Source organism: Triticum aestivum, chromosome 7A (genome assembly GCF_018294505.1).
Source record: "Triticum aestivum cultivar Chinese Spring chromosome 7A, IWGSC CS RefSeq v2.1, whole genome shotgun sequence".
NCBI lineage: Eukaryota > Viridiplantae > Streptophyta > Magnoliopsida > Poales > Poaceae > Triticum > Triticum aestivum.
The window spans coordinates 182355929-182373585 of NC_057812.1; positions in this window are offsets into that span (position 1 = coordinate 182355929).

A 17657-nucleotide genomic window follows, 5' to 3' on the forward strand; every position below is an offset into this window, starting at 1 on the left:
CATGGTAATTTTCTTAAAATCCTAATATGCTTGGTATGCAAGATTAATAATAAAACTTTCTTATGAGTGTGTTGAATACTAAGAGAAGTTTGATGCTTGATGATTGTTTTGAGATATGGAGGTAATAATATCAAAGTCGTGCTAGTTGAGTAGTTGTGAAATTGAGAAATACTTGTGTTGAGGTTTGCAAGTCACGTAGCATGCACATATGGTAAATGTTATGCAACAAATTTGAAACATGAGGTGTTATTTGATTGTCTTCCTTATGAGTGACGGTCGGGGACGAGCGATGGTATTTTCCTACCAATCTATCCCCCTAGGAGCATGCGCGTAGTACCGAGGTTTTTGATGACTTGTAGATTTTTGCAATAAGTATGTGAGTTCTTTATGACTAATGTTAAGTCCATGGATTATACGCACTCTCGGCCTTCCATCCTTGCTAGCCTCTTCGGTACCATGCATTGCCCTTTCTCACATTGAGAGTTGGCGCAAAATTTGCCGGTGCATCCAAACCCCGTGATATGATACGCTCTTTCACACATAAACCTCCTTATATCTTCCTCAAAACAGCCACCATACCTACCTATTATGGCATTTCCATAGCCATTCCGAGATATATTGCCATGCAACTTTCCATCATTCCATTCATCATGACACATTCATCATTGTCATATTGCTTAGCATGGTCATGTAGTTGACATAGTATTTGTGGCAAAGCCACCATTCACAATTCTTTCATGCATGTCACTCTTGGTCCATTTCATATCCCGGTACACCGCCGGAGGCATTCATATAGAGTCATCTTTGTTCTAGTATCGAGTTGTAATCATTGAGTTGTAAATAAATAGAAGTGTGATGATCATCATTTTCTAGAGCATTGTCCCAAGTGAGGAATATAAAAAGAGTGAAAGGCCATAAAAAAGGACCAAAAAAGAGAAAAAAATGAGATAAAAAGAGAGAAGGGACAATGTTACAATCCTTTGCCACACTTGTGCTTCAAAGTAGCACCATGATCTTCATAGTAGAGAGTCTCTCATATTATCACTTTCATATACTAGTGGGAATTTTTCATTATAGAACTTGGCTTGTATACTCCAACAATGGGCCTCCTCAAGTGCCCTAGGTCTTCGTGAGCAAGCAAGTTGGATGCACACCCACTAGTTTCTTTTGTTGAGCTTTCATACATTTATAGCTCTAGTGCATCCGTTGCATGGCAATCCCTACTCCTTGCATTAACATCAATCGGTGGGCATCTCCATAGCCCATTGATTAGCCTCGTTGATGTGAGACTTCCTCCTTTTTTGTCTTCTCCACATAACCCCCCTCATTATATTCTATTCCACCTATAGTGCTATGTCCATGGCTCGCGCTCATATATTGTGTGAAAGTTTATAGGTTTGAGATTACTAAAGTATGAAACAATTGCTTGGCTTGTCATCGGGGTTGTGCATGATGATAGCATTCTTGTGTGACGAAAATGAAACATGACTAAACCATATGATTTTGTAGGGATGAACTTTCTTTGGCCATGTTATTTTGAGAAGACATAATTGTTTAGCTAGTATGCTTGAAGTATTATCATTTTTATGTCAATATGAACTTTTGTCTTGAATCTTTCGGATCTGAATATTCATACCACAATTAAGAAAAATTACATTAAAATTATGCCAAGTAGCACTCCGCATCAAAAATTCTGTTTTTATCATTTACCTACTCGAGGACGAGCAGGAATTAAGCTTGGGGATGCTTGATACGTCTCCAACGTATCTATAATTTTTTATTGCTCCATGCTATATTATCTACTGTTTTGGACATTATTGGGCTTTATTATCCACTTTTATATTATTTTTTGGACTAAGCTATTAACCGGAGGCCTAGCCCAGAATTGTTGTTTTTGGCCTGTTTTAGGGTTTCGAAGAAAAGGAATATCAAACGGAGTCCAAACGGAATGAAACCTTCGGGAACATGATTTTCTCACCGAATACAACTCAGGAGACTTGGACCCTACGTCAAGGCACGTAACAGGAGGCCACTAGGTAGGGGCGCGCGATGACTAATATTTGTGGAGATCTATTCGATGTAATCTTCTTTTTGCGGTGTGTTTGTTGAGACCGATGAATTGTGGGTTTATGATCAAGTCTATCTATGAATAATATTTGAATCTTCTCTGAATTCTTTTATGTATGATTGGTTATCTTTGCAAGTCTCTTCGAATTATTGGTTATCTTTGCAAGTCTCTTTGAATTATCAGTTTGGTTTGGCCTACTAGATTGATCTTTCTTGCAATGGGTGAAGTGCTTAGCTTTGGGTTCAATCTTGCGGTGTCCTTTCCCGATGACAGTAAGGGCAGCAAGGCACGTATTGTATTGTTGCCATCAAGGATAACAAGATGGGGTTTTCTTCATATTGCATGAGTCTATCCCTCTACATCATGTCATCTTGCTTAAGGCGTTACTCTGTTTTTAACTTAATACTCTAGATGCATGCTGGATAGCGGTCGATGAGTGGAGTAATAGTAGTAGATGCAGGCAGGAGTCGGTCTACTTGTCTCGGACGTGATGCCTATATGCATGATCATGCCTAGATATTCTCATAATTATGCTCAATTCTATCAATTGCTCAACAGTAATTTGTTCGCCCACTGTAGAATACTTATGCTCTCGAGAGAAGCCACTAGTGAAACCTATGGCCCCCGGGTCTATCTTTATCATATTTTTGTCCTACTACTTTGCTATTTACTTTGCCTTTATTTTACTTTGCATCTTTATCATAAAAATACCAAAAATATTATCTTTATCATATCTATCAGATCTCACTCTCGTAAGTGGCCCTATAGGGATTGACAACCCCTATTTGCATTGGTTGCAAGGATTTATTTGTTTTGTGTAGGTGCGAGGGACTCGCGCGTAGCCTCCTACTGGATTAATACCTTGGTTCTCAAAAACTGAGGGAAATACTTATGCTTCTTTACTGCATCATCCCTTCCTCTTCGGGGAAAACCAACGCAGTGCTAAAAGAGGTAGCAGCAGCCGACAGGGCAGCCGTGGCAGCCGAGATGGCTGCAGCTGCTGCTGCGACGGCGGCTGCAAACACCGAGAGCACTCGAGCTGCTGTCCGTGCCGCCGATGTCACCCTGGCCCGGGTCGAGGCCATCCACGCCAAGATCGAGGATGCACACGCCAAGATATTCCAGACCACCTCGAACTCCAGCATGCAACCCACATCTGAAAAGGCGGCGGTGTCCGTGGAGCACGTGCTTCCTCATGAGGTCGCCGAGCGGGAGCTGGAGATGCAGGAGGCGGCAGAGATCGAGGAGCGCCAGGAGGAGGAGTTGCGCGTGGCCGAGGTCGAGGTAGAGAAGAGTCTATCCATCGAGGTAACGGTGGTGGAGTACCAACGCGACCTCTAGCGCAGCCACTACTACGAGTACTACAACCTTGAGGGCAGCGCCGACGATGAGGATGAGGACGCGGTCGACTTCAGCAAGGGGGACGCAGAGTCCACCAACGGCGGCATGTCGCTAGGACAAGTTATCGACGTCTCATCTCACATCAGCGATGCATAGGCCGGCGCGGTAGCGGATTTGTTAAAATTACACAACGAGCGGATAACACCAAGGACCCAGCAGCTCGCCCAGTTGTTTTTTTAGTTTCAGAGATGAAGCTCAACTGCGCGCTGTGCAGGGGCTGTGGCCCGTCTAGCCCACGCTTATGCTTTTATTTAAGCACATGACGAGCCCAGTTGATATCTTTTTTCTTTTTGAAAATGGCTAGCCCAGTTCTTTTTTTTGGAGAACACCAAAACCGAGGTCTACTTGCTTTTCTCAGCCCTGCTGGGCAGCAAATCTCTCAAGACGAGGAGGGAGGGATGTATAGTAGTAAGAAATGGGCTTCCCTAGAAAATGGGCTATAAGTTGTAAGAAATGGGTTGTAAATTTTAAAACCAAAGCCAACCGGCAATTACATTAAAATATCATTTTTTTCTGGATTTCTCTACTCTCTACTCTTATAAAAACCAAAGCCAACTGGCAATTACATTAAAAGATCGTCTTTTCTCCCACAAGATAAACTACTCATACAAATGCATCTTCATGTTCTGTGCAACGCATGGGCATATTGCTAGTTAAGATTTTAAATTTCATTCATTTTTTTGCGAATAATTGTTTTTTGAATTTTATTTTGATATGATTTAACAAATAATAATTTTAACGCGGCTTGAAATTTCGTGATTAAAAGAGTTCGGACCCCACCGAAATATGAAAATTTTCATTGATTTTTTTAGCAGTGCTTAGAATATATGGTCTGTAATGGTAATAAAAAGAATATGGGCTTCAAATATACTTAAGAATTAGCAAATGGCTTGTAAATTATTGAAAATAATGGCTAATGGGATGTATGTTGTTTTCCACAGATTTGGAGGCTGACTTCTGGGCCTACTAGGTTGACGATGACGCTGTCCTAAATTTCTTTTTGACATGTACGCAAGGCTTTGTCAACTTAGTCAACACAGAGCAGTGACTGTTGGATGTCCATCCAACGGCCGCCGTGCTTCTTCAATCTCTGATCTTCCTGCTCCAGCGGCCCAAACCAGCTGTAACGCCCCGAGACCGTTGTGCCAGTTGTCGTCCAGTTATTCGCCGCCGTTGCCATGTCATTCGCTTGCGTGTTGCTTCTTGTCATGTCATCATGTGCATTGCATCATCATGTTTTCAAAACTTGCATGCGTCCCGGCCTCCTTGTTCTCTCTGTTGTCCGTTCTGAGCCCAGACACACTTGCACGCGCCCGCGGCACGTCCGAAATATTATTTTATAAGTGGCCGGAAAATGTTCTCGGAATGGGTTGAAAGTTGGCATGCAATGTTCTTTTGCTGTCAGTAGACCGCCTGCCAAGTTCCATCGCATTCGGAGTCCGTTTGACGCCCCAACGGATAAATATAGCGGCAATAGTAGCCGGTCTAACGTCGGACGTTTTCGGTCTCTAGAAATAGCCGCCGGGCCTCCCTCTCTTCTCTTCTCTCAGCTCGAGACCGTCTACACAGCCCACTACTCACCGCCAGGCCCTACCTAACCTCTCTCGTCAGCCCGCGACCCTCCTCGCGCGCACCCGAAAGTTGTCCCGGACCCGACTCGGGTTGTCGCTACCATTGTGTCCGGATCATCTCCAAACGTCTACAAAACGTCTCCGTTTTCTTATTTGGACTTCCTAGCTATTTTATTCGCGATCGTTCGTTTGCGATCGGAGGGACGATATACCCCTAAGTCAACCCACTTGCTATATATATTAGCCTAACCTAGACCAAATCCCTAATTCCTAGGGATCCTCCCAGCCGCCGCCGCACTCATTCCCCACCTTGGGATCCTCTCATTCCCCCTGCACCAACCAGCTTCTTTTCCCTCGATCCAATCCAGCCCACGCAGAGCCCCTGTTTCCCCTCATCGTGAGCCAGGGAGGGAAGCTCCCTGTCGCCTCGCTGCCCGGATCCTCATGTCCCCGCCATTCACGTGCCGCCGGAGGTCACCTCCCTGTCAAGCTCGCCGCCGCAGCCCCCGTGCTACCTCCAGGCGCCGCCTTGTCCCTCTCCTCCTGCCTCTGGTTCTCCCTCTCCTCCCCCTCATGTTCTCTCTCTCTCCCGCAGGCTCCAGCCGCCACCATGGGGCGTCGCCTTCCCGAGATCCATCCATCACCGGGAATGGGATCCCCGGGGCCGGATCTGCCCAGCTCCGGCGTGGATTCGTCGTCCCCGACCTCCGCTCGCTCCGGTTGCCGTTCATCCGAGCCCGGCGAGCTCCTACTGCGTCGCCTTTCTTCCCTGCATCGGATTGTGCACGGAACCGAGCCTGTCCCGCTCGACCGCGTTGACCACGCCCTCCCCGCCGTGCACCTGACCTGCCTTCCAACACCGCCATCCCCTCGTCGTCAGCCACAGGAGTAGTGCGGCCTCTCCTTCTGTTCGAGCCATGGAGACGAGGGCGTGCCTGCATCCTCTGCATCACGGTGCTGCGCCGCTACGCGCCCGTTGACTCCGCCCGAGCTGCTGCCTCGCTTGCGCGGCCCAGGATCCAGCCGCAGCGAGCCAAGGCCCAGCGCCAAGCCAGCCGGCCTCCAGATCCACCGAACTGGGCTGCCTCCATCGACAGGCGCCAAGGCCCAGCGCCGCCCCAGCTTCATCCGGCCCAGCGCATGGCCCGAGGCCCAGAAACGCTATCGCCGGCCTCCTCTGCTTCCAGCTGGGCCGAAGCCCATGGTGAGCTGCCCCCACCTATACATCGCACTGGGCGCAACATGCTATTCTGCGCCCATGCTCCTATTCTAGGATTCGGCCCGTATGTTTTTTTCAGCGCCTGGGATTTTCCTATTTATCCAGAGTTTGCCAGTTTTGCAGAAAAGCCCTTGTGGATCATGCATATAATAACTCACAATTGGTGCATCGGATTAAAATGAATTATATATGAAAGTTGCTTAGAATTTTGTCTAGTTTATTAATATGCAACTTTCATCTATGTTTAAAATGTTGTTTATTTAAATTTGCTTAAATAACTTGCTAAAATGATTTAATTCATAACTAAATAACCGTAGCTTGGATTTTAATAAACTTTATATGTAAGTGGGGTGGAAAAATGCCTAGTTTAATATGGTGGCTTCACTTTGCATGCTTAACAACTCTAAAATATTGTTTAGGGCAGAACAGTACCAAACTTTAAAATATGCATATGAGGAGTGGTGCATCGGATTAAAATGAATTATATATGAAAGTTGCTTAGAATTTTGTCTAGTTTATTAATATGCAACTTTCATCTATGTTTAAAATGTTGTTTATTTAAATTTGCTTAAATAACTTGCTAAAATGATTTAATTCATAACTAAATAACCGTAGCTTGGATTTTAATAAACTTTATATGTAAGTGGGGTGGAAAAATGCCTAGTTTAATATGGTGGCTTCACTTTGCATGCTTAACAACTCTAAAATATTGTTTAGGGCAGAACAGTACCAAACTTTAAAATATGCATATGAGGAGTTTTCGAAAATTGTTGTTCGTTGTTTCCGGCCTCATTTAACCTTGACTAGATAGGTAGTTTTCATTTGCTTCATCTCTTGCCATGCTAACAACATTTAATCTTATTGGGTACATAAACGAGATCGAACTAAATAAGTCACGTGGTGTTTCATCAATATGCAACGGAGTTGCATATTGAGCTCCACTTAATTTGTAGTATTGCTTGTGCTTTTCGCCATGTCATTTATCATTAAACCGGACATGCATCATACTTGGTTGTGCATCATGCCATGTCTATGTGGTGGTTGTTCACTATGTTGTTTGCTTCTTTCTGGTGTTGCTTCTTCGGGTTGGTTCCGATAACGTTGTGTTGTGAGGATTCGTTCAACTACGTCCGTTTGTCTTCTTCATGGACTCGTTCTTTTTCCTTGCGGGATTTCAGGCAAGATGACCATACCCTCGGAATCACTACTATCTTTGCTTGGCTAGATGCTCGCTCTTTTGCTATGCCTATGCTACGATACCTACCACTTGCTTATCATGCCTCCCATATTGTTGAACCAAGCCTCTAACCCACCTTGTCCTAGCAAACCGTTGTTTGGCTATGTTACCGCTTTGCTCAGCCCCTCTTATAGCGTTGTTAGTTGCAGGTGAAGATTGAAGTTTGTTCCTTGTTGGAACATGGAGATGTTGTTCCTTATTGGAATATGCTTACTTGTTGGGATATCACAATATATCTTATTTAATTAATGCATCTATATACTTGGTAAAGGGTGGAAGGCTCGGCCTTATGCCTGGTGTTTTGTTCCACTCTTGCCGCCCTAGTTTCCGTCATATCGGTGTTATGTTCCCGGATTTTGCGTTCCTTACGCGGTTGGGCTATTATGGAAACCCCTTGACAGTTTGCCTTAAGTAAAGCTCTTCCAGCAATGCCCAACATTGGTTTTACCTTTTGCCACCTAGCCTTTTCTTTCCCCTTGGGAGTCGCGCTCCTGAGGGTCATCATTATTTTACCCCCCCCCCCCGGGCCAGTGCTCCTCTGAGTGTTGGTCCAACTAAGTGATGTCCGGGGCTACCAGGGGCAACTCTGGGCTGGCCTACCCGACGTGTGGCTCATCTGAGTGTGCCCTGAGAAAGAGATACGTGCAGCTCCTATCGGGATTTGTCGGCACATTCGGGCGGTGTTGCTGGTTTAGTTTTACCCTGTCGAAATGTCTTGTAGAACCGGGATACCGAGTCTGATCGGAATGTCTCGGGAGGAGGTCTATTCCTTCGTTGACCATGAGAGCTTGTCATGGGCTAAGTTGGGACACCCCTGCAGGGATTTGAACTTTCGAAAGCCGTGCCCGCGGTTATGGGCAGATGGGAATTTGTTAATGTCCGGTTGTATATAACCTGAACTTGACCTTAATTAAAATGAATCAACACCGTGTGTCACCGTGATGGTCTCTTTCCGGCGGAGTCCGGGAAGTGAACACGGTTGTTGGAGTTATGCTTGACGTAGGTTGTTTAGGATCACTTCTTGATCATACTTTCTCGAACGTGCTTTGCCTTCTCTTCTCGCTCTCATTTGCGTATGTTAGCCACCATATATGCTAGTCGCTTGCTGCAGCTCCACCTCATACCTTTACCTTACCCATAAGCTTAAATAGTCTTGATCGCGAGGGTGCGAGATTGCTGAGTCCCTGTGGCTCATAGATACTTCCAAAACCAGCTTGCAGGTGCCGATGAGTCTGTGCAGATGACGCAACCAAGCTCATGGAGGAGCTCTATGAAGATCTTGTCATTTATGTTGTTTCGTTCTAGTTGATCAGTAGTGGAGCCCAATTGGGGTCGATCGGGGACCTTTGTCGCATTTGGGGTTCTTCTTTTATTTTGGCTCCGTAGTCGAGCCTTGATTGTATTTGGATGATGTAATGCTTTATTCATGTAATTGTGTGAAGTGGCGATTGTAAGCCAACTATGTAACTTTTCCCCTATTGTATTATATGGGTTGTTTGCGAAGATTACCTCACTTGCGACATTGCTTTCAATGCAGTTATGCCTCTAAGTCGTGCTTCGACACGTGGGAGATATAGCCGCATCGAGGGCGTTACACCAGCGCCGGCGGGACTGCCTGTTCGCTCCCCCCGTGGCTGGCTGTGCTGCCGCCAGGCCATCCCTCTACACACCCGCACATCTTGTTATTTTCCGACGACGCCAGCCTCACCTCGCAGCCAACCAGTCAACACTCATACACCTCTGAGCATGGGCATCCGCTGCAGTGGCTTCACTGGCTCCGGGTCGTTCCCTTCCTGGGCCTCGCCCTCGTCCATCGTGTTTGTGCTCTCAGCGTGGCGAGGTCAACATGGTCTACAAACAACAGCCATCGGAAGAGGCTGATAGTAGGGGTCCACACAAGGAAATGACTCCTTATTATGCGCAAAGTAATGATTCCTCCACCTGATAGCTGGGACCCACCAGAAGGGCCTCTGTATTTCTTGAAAAAAACATTCCCCCTGCTCTTAGCTCGGACCCACCAGCTATATCTTCGCACACAAGGAAGTGCCTCCTTATTACGCACAAAAAAATGAATACTCCCCCTGCTAGCTGGGACCCACCATTGTGGGAGGCTGACTTGTGCGCCTACTAAGATGACAGGGATGGAGGGCTTGTCAACTTAGTCAATATGAACGATTGTAGCTCCAATGACCGTACGATGTCCATCCAACGGCCGTATTGCTTCTTCAACCTCTGGTCTTCTCACTCCATCCGCCCAAAGCAGCGCCAGTCATGCCGCCTGCTCCTGCCTCCCGTGGCCGGTTGTGCTGCCGCGGAGGCCTCACCGCCCCCTACTACTCCCACCACTGGCCAGGCCATCCCTCCACTCACCCCCACCCCCTGTTAATCTGCGGCGACGACAGCCTCACACCAAAGCCGAACTAGTGAACCCTCGTACTCCTCTCCGCGTGGACATCCACTGTCGCATCTTCCCCGGCTCCATGTCGTCCCCTTCCTAGGCCTCGCCGTCATCCACCGCCCTAGTGCTCTCGGCGTGGCGTGGTCAGCGTGGTCAAGGAACGACTTCCATCAGAAGAGTACTGTACGTGGAGAGGCTGACAGCTGGGTCCACGGCCGCAGCAAGGAAGTGCCTCCTTATTACGCGGAAAATAATGATTCCTCCACCTGATAGCAGGGACCCACCGGACAGGCCATCGTATTTCACGAAAAAAACGTTTCCCCCCTGACTGCTGGGACCCACCAGCTACATCTTCGCATGCAAGGAAGTGCGTCCATATTACGGGCAAAAAAATGATTCGCCCCCCTGACTGCTGGGACCCACTAGCTGCATTTGGCACGCAAGGAAGTGCCTGATAGTCGGGACCCACCTGGTCGAAGGGTACGTAGCGTTGTCATTCTGGTCGCGAACGTGTACGTACATACTGGTCGATCGGTTTGTCTGCAGGCTGCAGCGATGAACCATGGCCGTGTAAGGAAGGGCACGTGTGGTAGTAGAGGCGCTCACGTGTGGTAGTAGAGGCGCACACGTAGCATGTACACATACGTACAGCAGCCAGGGTGCAAGAAAGTAAATACGGCAACATACGTACATATGGGCGGGGTCTCGAACGCCTACTCGCGTATACGTATCTCCAGGGCTCATGTACATGGTTGTGGCTGGGTCCGAACAGAGAAACTGCGTCGCCGTCGTGTTCATGGGGAGGCAACGGAATGCGTGCTATTCATCGGGAGCCAACCGGCTAGGACGGAACAGGCGATGGAAACGAGGCCTGGCGTACCGCAGAACGGAGGAAATGGCCTTGTGTTCGACCGGCCACGGTGGAAACAGGATCATGTTCATCGGGAGGGGTCTAGCGTACCGCAAAACGGAGGAAACGGACTTCTCTTGGACCTCCTATGGTCGAAACGGGGTCCTGTTGATCGGGAGGGGTGTGGCGTATCGCAAACGAAGGAAACAGACTTGTGTTGGAGCGCTACGGTCGAAACAGGGGTCCCGTTCATCGGGAGGGGTGTGGCGTACCGAAAAGGGGACTCCACGGGGTATTGTTCATCTCCACGACCTCCTCCAGCCTCCACGGGCTACTGTTCATCCATTGTCGACCTCCTCCAGCCTCCACCTATGACTGTTCATCCACGGGCTCCTGTTCATCCAGCCTCCACCGCGATCTCCTCCACTAGCTACTATTCAACCAGCCCTCTCCATGGGGGTCCTGTTCAACCACCCCTCCACGGGCTACTGTTCGTCCTGCCCTCCACCGGCTACTGTTTAACCAGCCCTCCACCGGCTACTGTTCAACCAGCCCTCCATGGGGTCCTGTTCATCCAGCCCTCCATGGGGTCCTGTTCATCCACCAGCTCGATTGATCGGGGTACTGTTCATCTAGCGGCAATGGCCTCTACTACTATGGGTTCCTGTTCATCCAACCCCCACCGGGAACTGTTCATCCAAACCCCCCAACAACGCTCACTGTTCATCCAGAGGCAGCATCGATCGACCTCAGTTAGCAGCATTAACGAAGGAATCGCTTGACCGGATTCAGTTAACAGCCATCGATCGATCGCTCGGGCTCAGTAACGCGTAGCCTGCAGTGCAGTCGTTCGGGTTCAGTTAGAGCCCAACGCCTCGCTCGGGTTCAGTTAGAGCGCAACGCCTCGCACACGCGCGCGTACGTACGAGAGAAACGCGCATCGCTCGGCCACCGTAACCGGGAACTCCCCGATATTTTCCTCGCCCTCGCTTCTGCCATGGTTTTTTCTGTCATGGACGGCCCAAAGAATGTCATGCAGCTGCGTCTCCGGCCCGCCCAGGACAAAAAGCCCATTTTCTGTCATGATTTTTTGTCATAGAAGTAGGAGCCCACCACATCTATAATTATACCGGGTTTTGTCACAATTATCATCATAGAAGTGTCATAAGTATGACAGAAAAAAATTTCATTCGGCCCAAATTGTCACGGATGTGTCTTTTTTGTAGTGCCCCGGGTCATATAAGCCAGATAAGGCAAAGTCCAATCTGGAATAGCATGAAGAGCCACCACCAATGGCCCCTCTGGGTCAGGAATAGCAAGATCCTCCTCAGATGGTAACTTAACCGAAGGGTTGTGCAATACATCAAGAAACACACTGGGAGGCAGCGGCTTACGTTGAGATCCAAGCCGCCTTAAGGCATCAGCCGCCTCATTCTTCCGTCGATCAAGATGATCCACCTGATACCCTTTGAAGTGACCAGCAATATTATCAACCGCCCGACGATAAGCCGCCATGAGTGGATCTTTAGAGTCCCAAGGGCTTGAGACTTGCTGAGCCACCAGGTCTGAGTCGCCCAAACACCTGACCCGGCTTAAATTCATCCTTTTGTCCATAAGAAGGCCATAGAGTAAAGCCTCATATTAAGCTGCATTGTTAGTACAAGGAAACCTTAGCCTTAAAACATAGCAAAACCTGTCACCTCATGGGGAAGTCAAAATAACTCCAACCCCCGAGCCCTCCAACTACCTAAACCCATCAAAGTGGATTGTCCGATATGTGTTGTCGGGCTTCTCCTTAGGTGTATGCAACTCTGTCCAGTCATTTATAAAATCCACCAATGCTTAAGATTTGAAGGCTGTCCTTGGCACATATTTCAGACGATGAGGTCCGAGTTCAATTGCCCATTTGGAAACCCGGCCTGTTGATACGTCTCCAACATATCTATAATTTTTTATTGTTCCATGCTATTATGTTATCTGTTTTGGATGTTTAGTGGGCTTTAATATGCACTTTTATATTATTTTTGGGACTAACCTATTAACCGAAGGCCCAGTGCAAATTGCTGTTTTTTTGCCTATTTCAGTGTTTCGTAGAAAAGGAATATCAAACGGAATCCAAACGAAACGAAACCTTCGCAAGGATCTTTTTTGGAACAAACGCAATCCAGGAGACGTGGAGTGGAGGTCAAGGAAGCAACAAGGTGGCCAGGAGGTAGGGAGGCGTGCCCCCCACCCTCGTGGGCCCCACGGAGCTCCACCGACCTACTTCTTTCGCATATATATACTCTTATACCCTGAAAACATCCAAGGGAGCAACGAAAAAACTTTTCCACTACCGCAACCTTCTGTACGCGTGAGATCCCATCTAGGGACCTTTTTCAATGATCTACCGGAGGGGGATTCGATCATAGAGGGCTTCTACATCAACACCATAGCCTCTCAGATGATGTGTGAGTAGTTTACCATAGACCTTCGGGTCCATAGTTATTAGCTAGATGGCTTCTTCTCTCTCTTTGGTTCTCAATACAAAGTTCTCCTCGATGTTCTTGCAGATCTATTCGATGTAATCTTTTTTACGATCTGTTTGACGAGATCCGATGAATAGTGGGTTTATGATCAAGATTATCTATGAACAATATTTGATTCTTCTCTGAATTCTTATATGCATGATTCGATATCTTTGCAATTCTCTTTGAATTATCAGTTTGGTTTGGCCTACTAGATTGATCTTTCTTGCAATGATAGAAGTGCTTAGCTCTGGGTTCAATCTTGTGGTGCTCGATTCTAGTGACAGAAAGGGAACCGACACGTATTGTATTGTTGCCATCGATGATAAAAAGATGGGGTTTATGTCATATTGCTTGAGTTTATCCCTCTACATCATGTTAGCTTGCCTAATGCGTTACTCTGTTCTTATGAACTTAATACTCTAGATGCATGCTGGATTGCGGTCGATGTGTGGAGTAATAGTAGTAGATGCAGAATCGTTTCGGTATACTTGACACGGACGTGATGCCTATGTTCATGATCATGCCTAGATATTCTCATAACTATGCACTTTTCTATCAATTGCTCAGCAGTAATTTGTTCACCCACCGTAATATATGCTATCTTGAGAGAAGCCACTAGTGAAACCTATGGCCCCCGGGTCTACTTTACATCATAGAAATTTCTGATCTATAATTCTAGTTTACTATTTATTTTGCAATCTTTACTTTTCAATCTATACAACAAAAATACCAAAAATATTTATCTTATTATCTTTATCAGATCTCACTTTTGTAAGTGGCTGATACGTCTCCAACGTATCTATAATTTTTGATTGTTCCATGCTATTATATTATCTGTTTTGGATGTTTAATGGGATTTAATATACCTTTTATATTATTTTTTGGACTAACCTACTAACCAAAGGCCCGGTGCAAATTGCTGTTTTTTTGCCTATTTCAGTGTTTCGCAGAAAAGGAATATCAAACAGAATCCAAACAGAATGAAACCTTCGGGAGAGTTATTTTTGGAACAAACGTGATCCAGGAGACTTGGAGTGGACGTCAAGAAAGAAGGGAGGAGGCCACCAGGCAGGAGGGCGCGCCCCCACCCTCGTGGGCCCCTCGCAGCTCCACCGATGTACTTCTTCCTCCTATATATACCCATATACCCCGAAAACATTCAGGAGCACCACGAAACCCTATTTCCCCCGCCGTAACCTTCTGTACCCGTGAGATCCCATCTTGGGGCCTTTTCCGGCGCTCTGCCGGAAAGGGAATCGATTACGGAGGGCTTCTACATCAACACCATAGCCTCTCCGATGATGTGTGAGTAGTTTACCACAGACCTTCGAGTCCATCGTTATTAGCTAGACTAGTCGTCAACCCGTGCATTCGCACGGGCTAGTTTTCTTAATGTAAGATATGAATATTTCACATTATTAAATACTTGTAACTTTGGTGTCTAGTTTAGTGTTTAAGACACGCGAGACTAATTTTAGTTTCCGATTCTTATTGACCATTTGAAGTTGACTCATCGATTCGTCGTATCCAAGGGTAGAAATCACCTTTTCCTGGATCGTCATCAGTTAGTACTTCATTCATTCTGTAGTCATCCATGAATGTTTCATAATTGGACGTTCCATAATTAACCATGTATTTTGAAAATTATATTCGCCATTGTCTAGTGACAATATTTTGACACATATGGATGTGAAACAACTAAATAAATCAATTATCTGCAGCCTTTTTTAGAAGCTCAGTAAGACCTCGCAACATCTAAGTCGAAGTGCTCGCTAAGACAATGCTCTTCAAATCTCTAGTAGTTGAGTATTGACAAAATGAAGGGAAATAAAAAACTAATAACTTTTAAGCTCATTCTTAGATACAGATGATGAATAAAACCAAGGATCATGCAAACCTAATTAGATATATATGGGCAACAATAATCAAATGCTATAGAGAGCATCGATGAACGTATTCGACGAACCCAAACAACATAATTCATTGGTATATATAAGGTTTGAAAAATATTTGCACACATACATATAACATAAAACTAAGGAAGCAACAATCGTGTCAACATCTACTGTATGTGGTCCAAAGATATCTAAAGCTCCCATAATCAAATCCCATGCAGCAAAGCCAAATCATGTATGTCGTTTTCTTATACAATGCATCACATCAGGCAGCCCATACAAAAATTGCAGGAAGAGAAAAGGAAGTAGAGAAGATGCAGGGAACTCACAGCTTATTTTCCTTTCAAGTTCCTCTCATGTGCTTTGATATCATGTGTTTCTTTTATTGTGGGGATACGTCAATATCAAGCAGTCATGTTTTTATTCATTGAATGGAGAAGGCAGGCTCGCAGTCAGCGGCATTGGCTGGGAGGCTATGAGCACTTTGTAAGATCGGCGTGTCCGGCGGCAAGACTATCATCGAAGCGGAGTACGCGGAGGCAGGGCAGTGCTCCAGTTGATATATATGCACACATTTCCTGGTTGGAGACAAAGCAAACAGGGGCGGCTGCCCTCAGCATAGCGCACAATCTGGACGATGCGGAGAGATCTGGACTTCCTTTTTGTGTTTTTGCGTGCACGGAGATGTATACATCGTTTTTTAGGAAGCCTACTGCCTTGCGCTTTTTTGGAGATAAGCAAGTTGACACATATGGATGTGCAACAACTAAATAAATCAATTATCTGCAGCCTTTTTTAGAAGCTCACTAATACCTCGCAACATCTAAGTCGAAGTTTTCGCTAAGACAATGCTCTTCAAATCTCTAGTAGTTGAGTATTGACAAAATGAAGGGAAATAAAAAACTAATAACTTTTAAGCTCATTCTTAGATACAGATGATGAATAAAACCAAGGATCATGCAAACCTAATTAGATATATATGGCAACAACAATCAAATGCTATAGAGAGCATCGATGAACGTATTCGACGAACCCAAACAACATAATTCATTGGTATAGATAAGGTTTGAAAAATATCTGCACACATACATATAACATAAAACTAAGGAAGCAACAATCGTGTCAACATCTACTGTATGTGGTCCAAAGATATCTAAAGCTCCCATAATCAAATCCCATGCAGCAAAGCCAAATCATGTATGTCGTTTTCTTATACAATGCATCACATCAGGCAGCCCATACAAAAATTGCAGGAAGAGAAAAGGAAGTAGAGAAGATGCAGGGAACTCACAGCTTATTTTCCTTTCAAGTTCCTCTCCTGTGCTTTGATCTCATGTGTTTCTTTTATTGTGGGGATACGTCAATATCAAGCAGTCATGTTTTTATTCATTGAATGGAGAAGGCAGGCTCGCAGTCAGCGGCATTGGCTGGGAGGTTATGAGCACTTTGTAAGATCGGCGTGTTCGGCGGCAAGACTATCGTCGAAGCGGAGTACGCGGAGGCAGGGCAGTGCTGCAGTTGATATATATGCACACATTTCCTGGTTGGAGACGAAGCAAACAGGGGCGGCTGCCCTCGGCGTAGCGCACAATCTAGACGATGCGGAGAGATCTGGACTTCCTTTTTGTGTTTTTGCATGCACAGAGATGTATACATCGTTTTTTAGGAAGCCTACTGCCTTGCGCTTTTTTGGAGATAAGCAAGGCATGCTAGCTTTAAAGAAAAGAGATAATTAAGGATTGTTTTCTTTTCTGTTTTTTGCATTCACGCAGATGTAACCAATGTGGAAAAGAATTTGTCTATTATACAATCACAAATCTCGTTTTCAAGGGGAAAATCTGGAACGTTCTCAATTTAAAAATAACTTGCAGATTTTTTACAGCGCATCATTTTATTTAAATTTGAGATATAATTACTTGGGCCCCTCAAATGAATGGTTATATGTTTACGCTTTTCTCTGATTAACACATGATGAGCCATGCATGACTTTACATGGGATGAAGCGTACATGATATGGACTCTTTATTTATAATCAAAATCGTTATAAATCGATCCCACTAAATGAATTGTTTATATTTTTTAGTTTTTTTCTATGGGCTAATCTAGCCCATAATAACTTAAATTGAATAAATCTTAGCTACGATTATTAGTATCACATTATTACTTGATCAAACTGTCTGGACACAGTCATCACCTAATTCATCTTCAAGTCAGCCATTGTTGATGTTTGTGCCATATGCGACAGAACTATCATAGCTAAATTGTTAAGTTCCAGATGCAACAAGAGTTCATAGCTGCCTCTGTAGTTTTCCAGCCAAGAGAATGTAACAAGCCAGCGCATGTGCTGGCTGCCTCTGTCAATCGGAACATACCAAATGGCCAGTCTATTTGGCTTTCAGAGTTCCCCGTCGATGTAACCCGTGCTGTGGCCGCCGATTTGGTCGGTCCACCGTAACTTTGGAATGCAAGGTGTTCCAGTTTCAAAAAAATAACTAAATTGTTACAGGC